This window comes from Octopus bimaculoides, chromosome 2, assembly GCF_046866305.1.
Source record: "Octopus bimaculoides isolate indiv1 chromosome 2, ASM4686630v1, whole genome shotgun sequence".
In the NCBI taxonomy this organism is placed as follows: domain Eukaryota; kingdom Metazoa; phylum Mollusca; class Cephalopoda; order Octopoda; family Octopodidae; genus Octopus; species Octopus bimaculoides.
Window position 1 is genome coordinate 99,153,875 of NC_142929.1, and position 19,580 is coordinate 99,173,454.

Here is a 19,580-nt window from a genome sequence, read left to right on the forward strand (position 1 = left end):
TATATATATATAATTCAATAATAGGATAAAATCTTATATAAGAAATTAGCTTGTTTGTGGGTTGCATTTCCTCGCATTCGGTAAAAATGTGTTTATTACGGTAGTTAACGTGAGGCATTCTTGTATAGTTATGCCCTTATATATATATATATATATATATATATATATATATATATATATATATATATATATATATATATATATATATATATATATATATATATATATATATATATATTGTCTTCGAAACGTCTAGATAGAATAGAGACAGCTGATGAAGGGATATTCCAAGTGGCTTTCCGTTTTCCTATGTGTTCGTTCCGTTGTCTGTAGTTTATTGTTCTAACGTCCTGTACCCTGATATGCATGTATATACACATGTAGATGTAAGTATGTACATATATGTGTGTATACATGTATATATATATTCTTTGTATTATTATATATATATATATATATATATATATATATATATATATATATATATATATATATATATATATATATATATATATATATATATATATTTATTTATATATATATATATGTATGTATATATATGTATATATATATTTCATTTATTGGCTATATATATAAACAATATCTAATACACATACACAGTGTAAGTGCTTTGCTGGTTTGTCGATCGGTTGCGATTTGAGGCGTTGGAGATGACACTCTCAGAATGCCGGGTGTTAAAACACCTTAAAGTCAGTCATAGACAGGCGAGTCAACTCACGCCAAGTTCCATTCAGGATCGATAGATATCAATGTTCCGTCATTTTCGTGACGTATCAACATCACGTACCCGAACCGAACCGGAGGGAAATTATATTATACTATATCATATGCAAACTTGCGTACACGCATACATAAACACATAAATGTGTGTGTTTGTGAGAATTTTATGGAGCATTTCTGTAATATCTTGTGTATATGTCTCGACCATTTAATGAATATTCTGTAAATATTACGAATATTCTGGAAAATCATGATACTTATATAGAGAGGTTATTCTGCATATTCTAGATATCTTTCCGAAAATAGCTGTAAAATATCAACAATATAGAAACATGTCCGTGTGTGTGTGTGTGTGTGTGTGTGTGTGTGTGTACATATCAGTATACACGTGGATATATATATATATATATATATATAGAAAAAATATATATATAAGCATGCATGTGTGTATGCGTGTGCTTATGTGTGTATGTGTGTATGTATGTGTATGTATGTGTATGTATGTGTATGTGTGTATGTGTGTATGCATGTGTATGTGTGTGTATTTGTGTGCGTATGTGTGTATGTGTGTACGTGTGCATGTATATGTGCGTGTGTGTGTGTGTGTGTGTGTGTGTGTGTGTTAGACCTGAGTCAAAGCAACGTTAGTTCGGTATGTGATTTGCACTGAATCAAATACGTATTAGTATCAAATAGTAATTCATGCATTAACAGTACAGTTAGTTGCAGGTTTTACTAAGCGTTTATCACGCTTCACCTAATACGATAGGTCGAAACAGTTGACGGAACCCAATTTACCAGGATTATGTCTCCCTAGCGCACTCTTTCCATATAGACATAAGGGAAAATTCGCGTGTGTGGTGTATGTGGAAGCATGTGTATGTATGTATGTATGTATGTATGTATGAATTATTATATATGTGTATGTAGGTATGTATGTATGTATAATTATATATGCGTGTGTGTGTGTGTGTATGTATACATATGGTCATATTTATTGAGTTCACTTTCATCCATACATATTCGTGTGATTTCTTAATGTATGTGTGTCTGTAGGTGTGTACTTGTATTTCTGTCTGTGTACTTAAGTCTGTGTGTGTCGGTAGGTTGGGGATTGTAAATGAAGAGAATACTCACTAGATTCCTAGGTGAAGGCAGAAAGAGAGAGATAGAGAGAGAGAGAGAGAGAGAGAGAGAGAGAGAGAGAGAGAGAGAGAGAGAGAGAGAGAAAGAGATAGACAGATTGATAGATAGATTGATATATACTTACACACATATGTATATATATACACTTTTGTGTTTTTTTGGATTTAGTGGGGGTTTGTTGCTCGTATTTATTTATATTTATGTCGAACAAGAAATCTCCACTGAATTCCACGCATTTGTCTGCCTGTGGTTGTGCTTAATGTCTCACTTAGCGCTGAGAAGAGTGTTTTGGAGGTGTCACTCCTCCCAAAATTGTGAACTTAGTTCGTGAAGGTTTGTTGTCTTCAGGTCGTGATTTGAGGGCTACAGATGAATATTGTGAACTCTGTTTGAAAAAGAAAAGGAATTTATTGTTTTTAAACCAAGTTTTGAAAGCTGATAAATTTGAAGAAAAGTCTTCCTCTTGCTTTGAACTACACCACGTGGAACTACGCAAAGGATTTGATTCTTACAAGCAAAGTGACGACTGCAGCGGAGCCGGGATCAGATCGGGCCGGAGTACAGTTGTGGCCTGAAAATTTGTTATTCTGCCTGGAACTTTATACTTTATTTATTCTTCCTGAACTTTTGTATTTCCTTTCTCCTTCTTTTATGAACTGCTATTTGACACCCCTGAGGTGGCTCGCAAGTTTGCGAGCCAGCCCTTAGAAGGGCAAAAAATTCTGTTTCTTCCCACATACTATGGGAAGAAATTAACTAGAGCTTGGATCTGTGGGCTGCCACCCGGTATAGAACCTGATTGGATAGAGGATACTATCCGACGAGGTCTGGGTGGCAGTGGAGCCAAGCTCTTAAATGTGAAAATTTTACCTACAGCTGATTGGGTTGGGTCAAAAGTGGTTTTGACTCTGTGGACCCAAACAGCCAGAGATCTGGTTCTTCCAGATTTTCTAAGGATGGACAGGCAGAGATATCCAGTCATTGTCGAGGGTCGTCCCCCGAAATGTCACCTGTGTCTGGAGCCTGGTCATATTAAGAAGGTCTGCTCCCAGGACCAGAGTAAGGTCCTGGAACAGTTAATAAATGTTGTTCCACCCGCTCTCCCAGTGGAGGGAGAGACGGAGAAAGTCGAGGAGGTTTCCACCTCCTCGAAGAAAAGGAAGAAAAGAAAGAAGGTGGGCAACAATGGTTGCTCACCGAAAGTTGTGGGCGAGGAGGAGGACCTTCTGGCTAAGGCGGAAGTACGCCCTACTCCAGTGGCCCCAAAGAAAAAGAAAAAAAAGAACGTGGAACGGCCGGTATTAGATAGTGCACCGCCGGCGTGTCCCGACACTCCGTTGGTGGGAATTGTGCCACCAACGGAGGAAAGCAGGTCGGCGGGAATTGTGCCGCCGACAGTAGAAGCTGTGGGCTCACCCTGTGAGGAAAAGGATCGGCTAATCCTATTCCGAAAGGGAGGGGCCCTACAGAAATTTGTGAATAAAAGGAAGCGTCAGAGAGAGGGAGTCCTCACCTGTACTAAGGATCCGGACTGGCCTCCGTAGGTGTCTGCGGAGGTCGTGTCGAGTAGGCACATAAGTGCGTTGGTGAATTCCTCCCCCCTCGGCGAATTCAGTATTGAAAAGTGGCCCGACCCAGACCCATCGTTTTGCTTGAGAGAAGCGAAGGCTATATCGGGCGAAAAAAACCTAAGAGGACGAGTGCCTCATATTGTGTAATGAAAAATCGTAAGAGGCAAATGCCTTAATTTATGACTTTTTATGTACGAGGTTCATAGCCTCAATGTGAAAATTTAATTTTATAAAGAACAGTGTTATAGAGAAGCAAAGTTCGGCGGGCGGCTTTTGCCTTCTCTCATTATACCATCATATTTATCATCCATTTCATCTCATTAATGTTTTTATCCAGCCCGTAGCTACTCTCTGTGTACTGCCTTTATGGCAAATTGAAATGAAATAAAGTAGCTTGCATACCAACCACCTGGTTTTGGGTTCAGTCCCACTGCGTGGCACCTTGGGCAAGTGCCTTCCACTATAGCCTCGGGCTGACTAAAGCCTTGTGAGTGAATTTGGTAGACGGAAACTGAAAGAAGCCTGTCGTATATATGTATGTATGTATATATATATATATATATATATATATATATATATATATATATATATATATATATATATATATATATATATATGTATGTATGTATGTATGTATGTGTGTGTATATATTTGTGTGTCTGTGTTTGTCCACCCTCAACATCGCTTGACAACCGATGCTGGTGTGTTTACGTCCCCGTAACTTAGCGGTTTGGCAAAAGAGACCGATAGAATAAGTGCTAGGCTTACAAATAATAAGTCCTGGGGTCGATTTGCTCGACTAAAGGCAGTGCTCCAGCATGGACACAATCAAATGACTGAAACAGTAAAGAGTAAGGTTTCGAAGCAGTTGTCCATAGTTAACCCCTTTCTCCTTAATTCTCAAAGTGCTATTCACATCAGCAGGACAGTTGATCTCTATGACGGGTACGTACTATTTCTTGTCTGTTCCAAACAGCAATATCCGGCTCGTTATGCTTACACTTGACAGATGCTTTGGTGGAAATGTTCCACCAATATTCCTTGTGCTGATGTTTCTGTATGTATTCAGTAACGAGGGAATTCTCTTTATTTATTACAGGACAGTCTTTTTTCCGAATGGTATTATGTATTGCTTTTGTGAGTGTAGTGTCGCATAGGGCGGTAGTATGTACGTATGTATGAATGAATAAACAAGAATGACCTAAATGAAATATCTCAGAATCAGCGGAAGCATGTAGTTATTTGAACAACATAGATAAATACAGTTATATCAAATACCATACAACATAAATTCTTGATTTATTAAAGTGATCTCGGTTTCCAGAGGTTGTTTTATAATTACCAAACGGCAATAAAGACAAGCTCCACTTTAGAAGGGGAGGTAAGCTCTAGAACCAAAAATCTCCAAAGTTGACATTCCATTAAAATAAAGGACAGGCTTATTGTCTGGAGATGAAATGACAGCCATTGACACGTATTTCCGGCAGAATAGCTGACATCAGCACGATAGTTTGCCAACCTTATCTCCAGTAACCAAGAGACTTATACAGAAAAAGAGTAGAATACATTTATGGTCTATGTAATTAGCATAATTTAAACAAAAATGCGTTAAAAGAAATAACTCAATGTAGCCTCTGAATACCATAGACAAATGCAGTTACATACAGCATAAATTTTTGCGTTAATGAAATTATTTCTGCTTTTAGAAGATGTATCATAGAGGTATTTCTCTTAGCTATTGTTCATTTAAATTAGGTCACAAATGTGTTCCGTTCATATCGCATTTCTATCAAACAATATTACTCAAAAGTAATGTTTGCTGCCACTTCAATATGGCTTTTCCGTACGGAACGACGTTACTTCTAATTTTTAACCCCAGGAGAACATCTACTTGCATCTCTTATAGAGATTTTAGAAATATTACTTAAACTTACGAAAAAAACCCATCCTTGTACACACGGCCTTTCTAACTTAAAATTGAAGGAAATACCAAAACAAAGCGACAGAATAGAGTTTTTGGATATACATAGACGTTATATTACTTTCAATGACTATAATGATTATTTCTAAGCAAACCCGAATTACTTATTGATTAGTCCAAATAAGCATGATTTGGGTAACATTAGTAAAATCATTCTAGATTCGATTATTTTTAATGTGCATCAAGCAACAAACCGAAAGTGATGGAATAATAAGTACGTCGGTATATCGAGTCAGATTTAACAGTGTACATGATTAATCTAATTGTAAATGCACGTAAGCAGACATAGTGAATTTTATCCATCGGTATCTAAACCGCATCTCCCGAAAGAATTATTGTTTGTAAAAACAATTACACTAGTCAATAGCATTGATATCAAGATTATCAAGCATGTGAGGAAAACCCTTACATTTTGCAAAGAGTCTTAATGCATCTTAAGAAAAGAGGAAAGTTAGAACGAATTATCTAGAGTGGGTTCAGACTATGCCCATCTCACCTAAAGGCTTTGGAGATCGCTTCATGCCACCAGTTGCCTTATACAATAGCATTTGCGGTGATTTAGTCTGTCTAACGTCCTTTATACTTCCCGTTATACTTCCTGTCATTAAATGATAGTTTTAGAAAAATTAATATTTTCAAAGAGTCTAAAAATTTAAATTAAAGCTGCTTATTGTTGAATTCTTAAGACTTTATTTTAGAAATAAATATTAAGAAAATATTCATATAGAGAAACAAGTCAAACAGTGCAATTTATTAATAACATTAAAATCATCCACCTTCCCCAATCTTTTAAACTTTAGCACTTAATATGAGTAAGAGAAATTCCAACATGGCTTCCGATGAAGATTCACTTAACCGTGCAGCGATTTATTAAAAAGATGTCATAAAGGATACTTTGTTTGAAGATACTAAAACCATATATAGTTCGTGTTTCATTCAACGAAAAACAAAGAGCACCACATGTAAATGTGTGTGAGTATTCGAGCGTGTGTACGTGTGGGGAGGGTGTGGTGTATTCACACATTTTATGTGCATGTAAAATGAAAATAAAAAATATTAAAATCAAGTTGTTTGCTATTATTTCTCATTTCTAGAAAGGTGTATATATATATATATATATATATATATATATATACAGAGACAGACAGACAGACAGACAGACAGAGGAGAGAGATAGACAGACAGACAGACAGACAGATAGATACGCGTGTATATAATTTATATGTAGATTATTATGTATTATTTATATATTATATATATTTATATGTGTGTCTAAGTATTTGCACGCACACACACACACACATATACATGAATCTATCTCTCTCGCTGTACACACACACGCACACACACGTACGCATACACACACACATGCATACGCACAAACACACTCACACACTCACACACACACTGACATACGTCAATATTTGTGAATGTCTGTACAACATCAAATTTTAAATAATGTATCGTCTTCTTATTTGTGCCAAATCAAATACATATCAATACACAGGAAACTGTGATCCATGCATTAACGATATTGGTACAGATTTTAACTAAGAGTTGAGTACGCTTGACCTAATACGATAAGTCGAAACAGTTGACAAAGCCCAATTTTTCAGCATAAATCCCACCTCTCTGTCTGTCTGTCTGTCTGTCTGTCTGTCTGTCTGTCTGTCTGTCTGTCTGTCTGTCTGTCTCTCTCTCTTACTTTATAGGTGTGTGTGTGTATAAGTGTATGTATGTATGTATGTATGTATGTATGTATGTATGTCTATACATACACAGAGAGAAAGATAGATAGATAGATAGATGCACACACTCATATACGTTTATATATATCTATATGTATCTGTCTATCTACATACACATACATACATATATACATACATACACACACACACACACACACGCACACACACACACACACACATATATATATATATATATATACATATATATATATATATATATATATATATATATATATATATATATATATATATATATATATATATACATACATACATATATATATATATATATATATATATATATATATATATATATATATATATATATATATATATATATATATATATATATATATATATATACATATAATATATAATTTAGAGAAAAGAACCAAAGTGCATGAACTCATCCATGAAAATCCACAGTCATATATAGAAAATGTAATAAGTAAATACACTAAAAAGAACTATAATAAAATACAAAGTAATAATCATTAAAATAATGATTATTACTTTGTATTTTATTATAGTTCTTTTAGTGTATTTACTTGTTAAATTTTCTATATGTGACTGTGGATTTTCATGGATGAGTTCATGCACTTTGATTCTTTTCTCTAAATTATATATTTATATATTATATACTGTGAAACTTAATTTAATTTTAATTTTTGATAAATTGAATTTAAATGAGTTTTTACCTGTAAATTTGGATTTTTATCCCTAATATTATTATTATTATTATTATTATTATTATTATTATTATATATATATATATATATATATATATATATATATATATATATATATATATATATATATATATATATATATATATATATATATATATATATATATATATATATACATATATATATAAATATATATATATATATAGGAAAAATAGAAAAGGAGACAAACGCTCAAAATGTTATTAAATCATTTATATCTTCATATCTCCTATACATGTTTTGATAGATGCATCCAAAATACGTCCGACGGGATAAATAATGTTCAGTTATGCACCACTCTCTTCAGGGAGGATATAAATAACAGTACTCATCAAATCATAATATCCTTTAATCATGATATCAATGAACCTAAGCCTTGCCATTGTGGTCCTAATAAAACATGTGTCCTAAATGGAAATAACCGAATTAAAAATGCCGTGTATCAAGGCAAGATTACTTCTGGTAAAAATGAATATTTTTATATAGGATTATCCTCTACCGAACTGAAATCTAGACTGGCTAACCATTTTCTTACCTTCAAACACAATAGTAAGCGTAATTCTACAGGGCTTAGTAAACTAATCTATCGCCTTAAAAACTCTAACAAGTTATTTTTCTTTAGACTGGAAAATCTTATCTATATCATTTCCCTATGACAAAGGGAAATCTTTCTATCCACTTTGCAGAGGAACAATTTTCCATACTCCTCTCCAAACATAATCTGATGAACATGTATACGGAGCGAGTTTACAGATGTAAACTTTGGAAAAATATTCCTTCGCTTTTTTTAAACAGTATCTACCCCTCACCTAACAACAATCTCTGCAAATTATCCTTTATTTGTTCTTTATTATTTATCCTTACTTACAATAACCTTTATTCCTTCATTCATTTTTTCTTTCCCTCCTTCATCCATCCAATCTTTCCCTCTCATCTCCCCTCTCTCTCTCTTTTAAATTTGCTTTATCTTTTCCCTTCCATTTTTATCTATACTTTCTCTTATCTTATGAAGTATATTTCCTTAACGGCATTTTCAAATTTTAGCGTTCCCTTCAATACTTGGCTTTCCATATGTGTATATGCGTATATATCTGGTTTTGTCCCTGTATGTATACATACTATGTTAGTGTACATATATGTGTGTATGTGCTTATATAAGCATGCATCAGTGTATGTAACTATGTGTTTGAATGTATCGAGGTTTTTTCTGGATCGTGTATGTTCCTGTACGTATATGTCTAAGTGTGCTTATGTGTGTAAGTACGTAGTCGTATACGTCAGTTAAAGTTAGCATATATGTATATATGTATGTGTGTAGATGTATTTGTATGCACATGTGATGCGTGTACGTATAGTTGTGTGTATATATGTATATGTGTGTGTATATGTATGTGTATATATATGTATATATGCAATATTACTAAAAAATATATGTTTATCTAAACATATATTGTGTGTATGTGTGTATGTGTGCGTGTTTTCACATGCATATATATATATATATATATATATATATATATATATATATATATATACGTCACATTTTCTGGGGCTTCACATATCTGTTAAATGTCTATTTGATGAGTACTGTTATTTGTGTCCTCCCTGAAGAGATTGATGCATAGCTGACCATTATTTATCCTGTTGGGCGTATTTTGGATGCATCCATCGATACATGTGTAGGAGTTATGAAGATATAAGTAATTTAATAACATCTTGAGCGTTTGTCTCATTTTTCTATTTTAACCTATTGTTCTCCTAAATACGTCTTGCTTGTCCTCGGATTCAAATCCCACAGTAGTGTATCCATTGTTTCCTAAGACACTTAAGCAACATTTAGTTACCTTGGAATTATTCCCTCGGATCCTTCCTATATGATATATATTCCAATAATAGTACTATTAATAATAGTGAAGTCAAACCAATTATACTTTCTAATAATCAAGCTAACCTTGCTCTATGTAACTGTCGTAAAAAATTACTGTGTCCCGTTAATAACCAGTATCTTATAAAAAATGAAAAATATAGTACTCCATCACTACTCTTGGTAAATAACATGTTAAGATTGGTGCGTCCTCTTCCTCATTCAAACTAGGCTGGAACAATCACAGTCTACATTTAGACATAACGAAATTGCTGATAGTACATCTATAGCTAACTTTGTACATTCCCTCACTAATATTAGCATTGAATCTTAAATTGCTTGGTTTCTTCTATGTAATACACAGCTATATATAGGTGGCGATGGCTGGTGTGAGATCTATGGGTCTGAGGCATTCCATATTAATAAAATTAAATCGAATATCATAAATCAGCGTGAAGTGTTGATTTGAAGTCGCCAGCACCTTAAATATAAATCATTCTTATATCCTACTTATACCTAACCTTACACTTATTTATTATGTCTACACTAATAAGCTTTATAACCTAGATCGATGCAAGTGGATAATTCCCTACATTCGCTACACAATTTTGTTCTACCTTCGTAATAGATAATGTATTAGATTGTATACAGACATTCTACTATATATAAGAATACTTCTGACATGTTACTGTCAGCATGTTAATACAAATCGCTCTTGTATGCTACTTACTTTGGTTAATCATAATTTGGTCTTACCTTCGTAATAGATAATGTATTAGACCGTATCCAGACATTCTACCACTTAGATCAAGACATTTGAATAATTCCTTACCTTGTTAACCCTAATCTGTTTTCATCCTAATGATAGATAAGGTATTAGACCATTTTCGGACATTCTGCTATTTGTAAAAAGAACTATTTTTCATTGATGCTGTCGCCATAAATACAAATAGTTCCTATATGCTAACTACACCTAAACTTCCATGCAATTATTAAAACTTCACTTATAAACTTTTAGCCTAGATCAATGGCAAATGATTAATTCCCTAACTCGGCTAATCATAGTTTGGTCTCTACCTTAGTAACAGGTAATATAATAGACCATATTCAGACATTCTGTTATTTGTAAAATGCATTTTACCCTTTGAGATATAACCTTTTTGTCTATTACATTTAATGCTTGAACTATTTTTTTACATGTTCAAATTGGTATCCTATAATGATCGTATGATCGTGTAACTCTAGATCTTTACACCACTATATGCTCCTGTTTGTCTCTATCTTAGATAATACTTCCTTTTTAATTTATTATAAATGATACATTAAATTTACTTTTATAATCCAGTTGATGTATTCAAACTAATAGAAGTGTTTACGTTGTAGCATTATGGACCGGCTGTATATTTATATCCATATGCTTCTGTATGAGCCTGAACACACACTTGTTATATTAAAATATCTATATGTACATGTATGTATTTCTACGTCTGTGTATTCCTAGGTATATATATATATGATCGAGTTGGATGGCGAACAAGGGTGTGGAGTGGAGTGAAAGCATTTGAAGAGGCCAGGATGATGCAAGCAGGGCTCAAGAGATATTTAAGGAAAAATGTAAAGACTGAGAAGGTGAATGACAAGGACCTTTTTGTGTGCACAGTCTGTGACAGACCATGTCTGTCCTTGGCTGGCCTCAAATCTCACCTGCGAACCCATGGAAAACGAACCTCATCCAGCTATTCTGATTATATGTCTGTGCACACGTTTGAATGTGGTGTGTGCCAGAGGGTTTGCAAATCCAATGGGGGTCTTAAAAGACATGTTAGGATCCACAATGAGCAGAACTTACTTGCAGGTATTGGTAGTGCAAATCAGAGGTGCAATCTGCGTGGGTGTTTTTTCAAAACACTGTCTGGTTTAAAAAGCCACATCAGACGCCATGAAAGGGCTAAGGTGTAGGCGCAGGAGGTGGTCAAACTCTGTTTAAGGAGTAGACAGCCACCATATATATATATATATATATATATATATATATATATATATATCGGATTCGCAACAAAGTTACCGCCATTTTTTATTTAATTTTATAATTTATTGCGTTTTTAAATTTTGGAATCTATTTTTTTTCGAGAATTCTATTTTTGAATCATTTTGGAATCTTTTTTTTTTCTAGTTAATTTTAATTAATTTTTGTTTATTTTAAGATCATTAAAATGGAATGTCAGATTAAGAAAAACGAGCATTTTCGACACCTACTTCTTTTTGCTTTTAATCAAGGTTCTAAAGCCACAAAAGTTGCTCGTGACATTTGTGCTGTGTATGGAGAGGGTGCCATAGCTGAAAGAACCGCTCGTGATTGGTTTGCTTAGTTAAAAAATGGAAATTTTGACCTCAATGACGCACCTCGTTCTAGCCGTGCAGTTGAGTTCGATGAAGAGCGATTAAACCAACTTTTGCACGAAAATTCTCATCAAACGACAAGAGCATTGGCAGAGAAAATGGAATGCTCCCACACTGCTATAGAGAAGCATCTTCACTCGATGGGAAAGGTTCAGAAGTATGGAGCATGCTTTCCACATGCTTTAAAGGACAACAACAAAAATCAACGAACCACAATCTCCGCTGGTTTGCTTGCTCGTCACCGCTCAACTCATGGAGACAAGCAACGATTTCTTTACCGGATCGTTACAGGCGACACTGCGCGTGAAACAAGATCATCATCCGCGTAAAACGATGTTGTGCATACGGTGGGACTGGGAAGGGATTATCCATTACGAATTGCTTGAATGGAACAAACGGTCAACGCGGAACTATATGTTCAACAGATGGAACGACTCAACACGGCTATTCAAGAGAAAAGACCTAATCGGCACCATGGAGCTCTGCTTCACAACAACGCCCGCCTCATATCACCAATATCACCAAGGATGCCATTCAACCGCATGGCTGGGAAGTGCTGCCACACCCACCGTACTCTCCCGATTTGGCACCAACGGATTTTCACTTCTTTCGATCTCTTTCGAATGCTATGCGCAGAGTTTTGTTGAATATTGATGCAGAATTGAGAGCTTGGTTGGATCAATTTTTCGAGTCGAAATCGGGTGACTTCTACCAACGGGGTATTGAAAATCTTGCTGAACGTTGGCAAGATGTAAACAACAAGGGTGAATACATTATTGATTAATTAGTTCTTATTTTTTTATTAAACCTTTTTAAAAAATTAAATTTTAAAAAAAACGGCGGGAACTTAGTTGCCAACCCAATATATATATATATATATATATATATATATATATATATATATATATATATATATATACACATATCCACTACTTTATTATATCCCCCTCTTCCTAGCTCTCCTGTGTGACCCCTCTGTCTGGCATTCGCCATGAAAGATCGCTAGCCATTAAACCTTTTTCTATTTTATATCCCCGTTTATTTCTGTGTTCCTTTCTGTCGAAGAGCATAGGCTCGAAATGCAAAAGACTCTCACTTTCCGAGCACCAAACTAATAGATCTGTTTGTTGTTTACCCATGAATTACACTGGACACTTTCTTTGATGAGAAATCGCTCCAATACACCACGACGTTTGAACCTTTTGAACTTTTCTAAACTTTTTTGTACTTTCTGCTTTTTCCTATTGTCACAGCAAAACGGGTTGTATAGAATCTCAACCTAATCCGACAACTGCTAGGCGACCCTCAAACGCCTTGAAGTTGGAACATAGTATACGCAACGATCAATTCTGTTCAAAAGCGGTATACTGTTCCCTTTCTCGACCATTTTCTTTTTTCTTCTTAGAGAAATTTATGTGGACACATCCAGGCAACCCCAACAAATGTTTTAAAACGTTCTGAGTCAAATTTACAAAAAGCTAATTTGAAAAATTCCTGAAATAAGATGAAAAACTTAAGAAATATTAGGTTTCTTTCTATTGCAACAATAATTCTATTGCAACAATAATTTCTATAGAATCAAAAACTTAATGTGAACACCGAACACTGAATATTGGACATTACTTTTGCATAAGAGAAGATTTAGTGGCAGTTGTATATGTTTTACGGTTTTCAGTAAGGATCTGTAAAACAAAGTGCTTCTGAGGTTCATCATTTGTGAGAGTGTTATTGTAATCCTGAATGAGTTTGACACCTCTTTCTGCAACATCATTCACAACAACTGACTTCTCAAGTTTTTCAAGTTCACTTTTGTAACTAGGATCATCCTTCCATGTTGAAGGGTCTTTGTCGAGAAAATCGGTGCTGGCAGAAAATCTCGTGAAGAAAGTTTTGTACCAAGATTTACAAAAGACGAAAACTCGATGCTTGTAGAGGAACAAAGTCATTTTGCTGCAGAATGTACCTTTTCAGTTGATTTTTTTCTTCTTCACCTGTGTCTGCTTTCAGCATAGCTTGAGCAATATTTGCCTTCGCCTCTGTTGGAACATTATCATCAACTATGGATAGAGCCACAGTTTCAGGAGTTAAGAACCAGAGATGGTTGGAAAATTTATTCGCAGCAGCCTTACTGATTTCTGGATTAATATGCTGATAATTTATTAGTTGACGCATGAATAGGAAACCATGATAAGGTGCTTTAATTGCTTCTGATGACAGAAACCAGGCTCGAACAAACACTCGAGCAAGAAAAACTGGTATTCTTCTTAAAGACTTCCCCCCAGGAGACAACTGAAATTGATCTTGAAATAGGTATATCTTGAATGCGTGAATTACTCTTTACATCCACATAACATGACTTACAGCTCCTGGAGTACGAAATGATATTCCGTTCTTCAAAATGCCGCCAATTAAAATCATTGTTAACTCCAACAATTCTCGGTAATCATTTCGCTGGTGTTTCTGCGTAAAAATGTAGTATTCAAGAAATCCAAGAATGGTGGAGCAGATATCATCAGGCACTTTATTGCTAACAGTTATGTAAATTTTCTTGTTGAGTTTCGTCCAAGTTTCTTTAAATCTTTTGAAAAACGCTGTCTAGACCAGTAGTTGCACCCATCAATGAATCAAAACAGCTCCTAAAAACTAGTTCAAAAATATGATGACAGCAAGGGAAATACAAACAGGTCACGATTGAATAATTTTTCTAGATTTGTACAGGCAACATTTACACGACCTGAGTTACTTGCTGTCGTATCACAGCTAGAAATAACAGTCAAAACAGATCACTAATACACACTGGTGAATTCACCAGTATGTAGTAGTGATAACTGTGGTTTTGAGCTGTTTTGACTCTTATTTCTAGCATTGCTGCGTACTCTCTTGTACCCTGATTATGAATGTGTATATATATATATATATATATATATATATATATATATATATATATATATATATATATATATATACATATATATATATATATATATATATATATATATATATATATATATATATATATATATATATATATATATATATATATATATATATATATATATATATATATATATATATATATATGTATATATGTGCACTCACACAAATATGTGTGTGAAGAGGTTTGTTATATATAGATATATTTTCTATTAACAAGTGTAATAATGATACGGCGCATAAGTCACTTCCACAAAATAGAATGTACCGAGTCAGACCTTCGTAAGATGATTAAAATGTTAGGTCTTAAGATGTTGGCCAGGAGTTTTAATATCATCTTGAATAATGGTTTAAGTACGTGCAAAAGTTTCACAAATATTAATCATTTATCAAATAATACGAAGTGAACAAAAGCACGTATTATATTCTTCTTCCTAAGAATATCAATAATGTCTATAAAAAGTTAATCCTTGGACGTAAGACCTTAAAAGGAAAGAAATAGCAACTAAAAACTTCGAAACGCGGGATAAAGTGACTGAAGATAACTTGACTAACAGAACAATGTTTAGAGGGGACATTTTCCTTATATTACATTCAACTACTATGCTGGTGTTTTTTTAGAAACCCATAGAGCACACTGAAAAATCTTGATAAGTGTGAGTTATGTGACATTAGTAAAGTCATTTTAGGATCGATTAATTTTAATAGCCACCAAGGAACTAAGTAACCGTTATCGAATAATAGTACTTCGGTAATCAAGTGAATCTATTTGCCAACTCATACAGGCACAGCGAATTTTCGAGCTATTTAATAACGCACAAAGCTATTAAATCCACTTTAAATTTAGCTTTCTTTCATATGCCGTCATGACTACGACCTGTATCTGTGATCAGGTCGCAGCTGTGCGGCAATAATTTTGATACCACATTGAAATAAATTTACAATTAAGTGAATTTAACAGCTCTGTGTGTTGTTAAAGATTTTCACTGTGTAAATGCTTCAGCTTTAGTGAATAATTTCTGGTCGTATCACTTACTAGGCAAGAACTCCAAAATATCTAAAACCATTTCTCCAAAAGAAGCTTAGTATTTGGAAAGACATTTCTGCCAATCTGTGATACTATTATGGACAATTTCATATTGCCAGGAAAACTTCTATTTTTCTAAAATATTTACTTGATAAAAATATTTTCAGAACTTCTAGACAATTTAATGGAGGTGACAGATCTATGAATATACTCGGTTAAGATATTTCATTTGGTTTACACAGATGATTGTCTTTGAATTTTCGTATTATTGAATTTTCGTATTATTGCTGGAGTTCGTTGAAGCTTCCATCTTGACTATTTCATTTATAAAATATTAGTTGATTCGAGAGTATAGAATGTGGCATTCGCCCAAACTGCCATGCAATGGGACGGAACCTAGAATCTCGTGATTGCGAAACGAAATTTTAACCATGCTTACATAAACACACGCGTGCGCGCACACATCTATCTATCTATCTATCTATCTATCTATCTATCTATCTATCTATCTATCTATATATATATATATATATATATTTATATATATATATATATATATATATATATATATATATATATATATATATATATACACTCTCTCTCTTGTTGTTTTTTGTCTTTTTCCTTTTTTTGAACTTATATATATATATTTATTTGTGTGTGTGTGTGTGTGTGTATACATATATACATATAAATACATACATATACATATATATATGTGTGTGTGTATGTATATACATATATATATTATATGCATGTATGCACATGCATACAGATATATTGCTGTAAAACTTGGCTTATGATAAATAAGTTGTGAAATATATGAATGAGTAAATAAATTCATAAATAATGATAGGTGCTGATGCCGAAGGCGTGCATAAATATAGATATGTTTATATATGGAAGTAAGTTTATTTATATGTAAGTAGACAGACAAGCGACTGTTTAGTAGACAAATGACATATACAACTTAAACATGTGAATGTGTATTCAGCTGGTGTGCATTAGTCAAAGCCGAGCGTTATCAAAAGGTGAATAAATGTTTATGATGCTACACACTGTGCTTCAGGTGCTGCAGATTAAAATTGCATCACGAAGAGAATAACTTCAACCAGAGATGAATCAATATAAGATGTAAATGCTATAAATTAAGAGACAATAAACAAGTATAAATATGAAGGAAATTAAAATTTAAATAAATAAATAAATATTTTATTTAAATAACACAAAACATATAATAAGCAAAATAGGAGATGATATTAAGTATGCTATATATTCGTGCGTGCATGTATATATATATATGTATATAATGAATATATGTATTATATATATACACGTATATATATGCATATATATATATATATATATATATATATATATATATATATATATATATATATATATATATATATAGATATGCAGGGCAGGGAATCATCAATTAGTAATAAAATCTAGAGTAATAATTTGTAGTTTTGAAATCAGTAGTTCTTTGACTGCTATTTCTGAATTCTCAGTATGTTGGAGAAGCAGGTTACTGTCAATCCCTATATATTTATGATTATATATATATATATATATATATATATATATATATATATATATATATATATATATATATATATATATATATATATAATGTATATATATATTTATATATATATATATATGTGTGTGTGTGTGTGTGTGTGTGTGTGTGTGTGTGTGTGTGTGTGTATACACACACGCACGCACATGCATATATATATATATAGTATGCCTATATATTATATAAGACACACACACATACACACACACACACATGCATACACATATATATATTTATGCATGTGTGTATGCGTATCTTTCTAACTACATACACGCATACACAAGATACATCTCCAAAAACGTATATACCAACGCACACACGCATATACACTTGCATACACTTGTGTGTATGTGTATGTATGTTTGTACATATTCGTGTTATATATATATATATACATATGCACACACACGCATACATATAATACTTATATATACACATACATTCTATTAAAGAAAGCACTGGAAGTAATCGATTTTTCTTCACGTCTTTCGACAGATAAAAAGAAATTAATAATCAACGGTATTGTGTTCAGTCAACCAGAACATTGTAATGTCTATTTTGTTTTACAGAAGCTATAAAATTTTATCGAACCTTTCACTTATTACAAAACGCTTCCTCTCGCCCTTTTTTCTTTTCCGTATGTTTTCACTTTAATTCTTGTTTTATCTTCATACTAACTTAATATTACTTTTGTTATTAATTATATTCCACTATTAATGTTTGACTGTGTTAAAATACCGAAATAAGGAAAAAAGAAAAAAAAACGAGGAAAGAGAAAGAGATAGATGTGGGTGGAAATTGTAATGGCGATTTGAGTGTGGATGGCAGACGAGAGATGGGCAGGGAATGTGGAGCGGAGAGAGTTGATGTAAGGAACTGAGTGTAGAGACAGGGAAGTGGTGGTGGTGGTGAAAGAAAAGGAATATCGAGGAGACTGTGTGCGTGTGGAGGAAGTGGAGGTGACAAAGAAGAATTTCCCTCGAAAAAACAAAAAACAAAAAAAAAACACGGGATAAAATCATAAATATATAGAGTAACAAAAATAAATCGCAATCTCGATGATAATGATGACGATGATGATGATGATGATGATGGAGGACAAGAGGGGAAGGAGGAGGAGGAGGATGGTGATAGTGGTTGATGCTGCTGTTGATGATGATGCGGAGGAGGAGGAGGAGGAGGAGGTGGAGGTGGAGGTGGTGGGCGATGATGATGATGACATGAAGAATAATAATTTCCTTTATAGCTGCCATTATTAGATTTGGCGTAAGGGCAGCATTAATACAAACATTAGAATAAAATAAATACTTGTGAGTAAGCGTCATGTGTATATTTATAAACATATACATACACACACACACACATACACACATACACACATACACACATACGCAGGTGTTTAAAATATTTAGTGTCTAGACTACGTATAAGATATATCATACAAAATGAAAGATGCATTATATACAATATATATACTTGGATTATGTATGCATTTATACATACACAGGCGAACGCATTTATATGAAGTATCATGCCTGTCTTTGGTCTGTCTGTCTTTGGTCTGTCTGTCTTTGGTCTGTCTGTCTTTGGTCTGTCTGTCTTTGGTCTGTCTGTCTTTGGTCTGTCTGTCTTTGGTCTGTCTGTCTGTCTGTCTGTCTTTCTTGTTCGTCTATTTGTCTATCAGTCTGTCTGTCTGGCTGGCTGTGTGTGTGTATATATGAATGTTTATATGTATGCATGTATGTATGTATGTATGTATGTATGTATGTATGTATGTATGTATGTATCAGAGGTGCAATCTGTGTGGGTGTTTTTTCAAAACACTGTCTGGTTTAAAAAGCCACATCAGACGCCA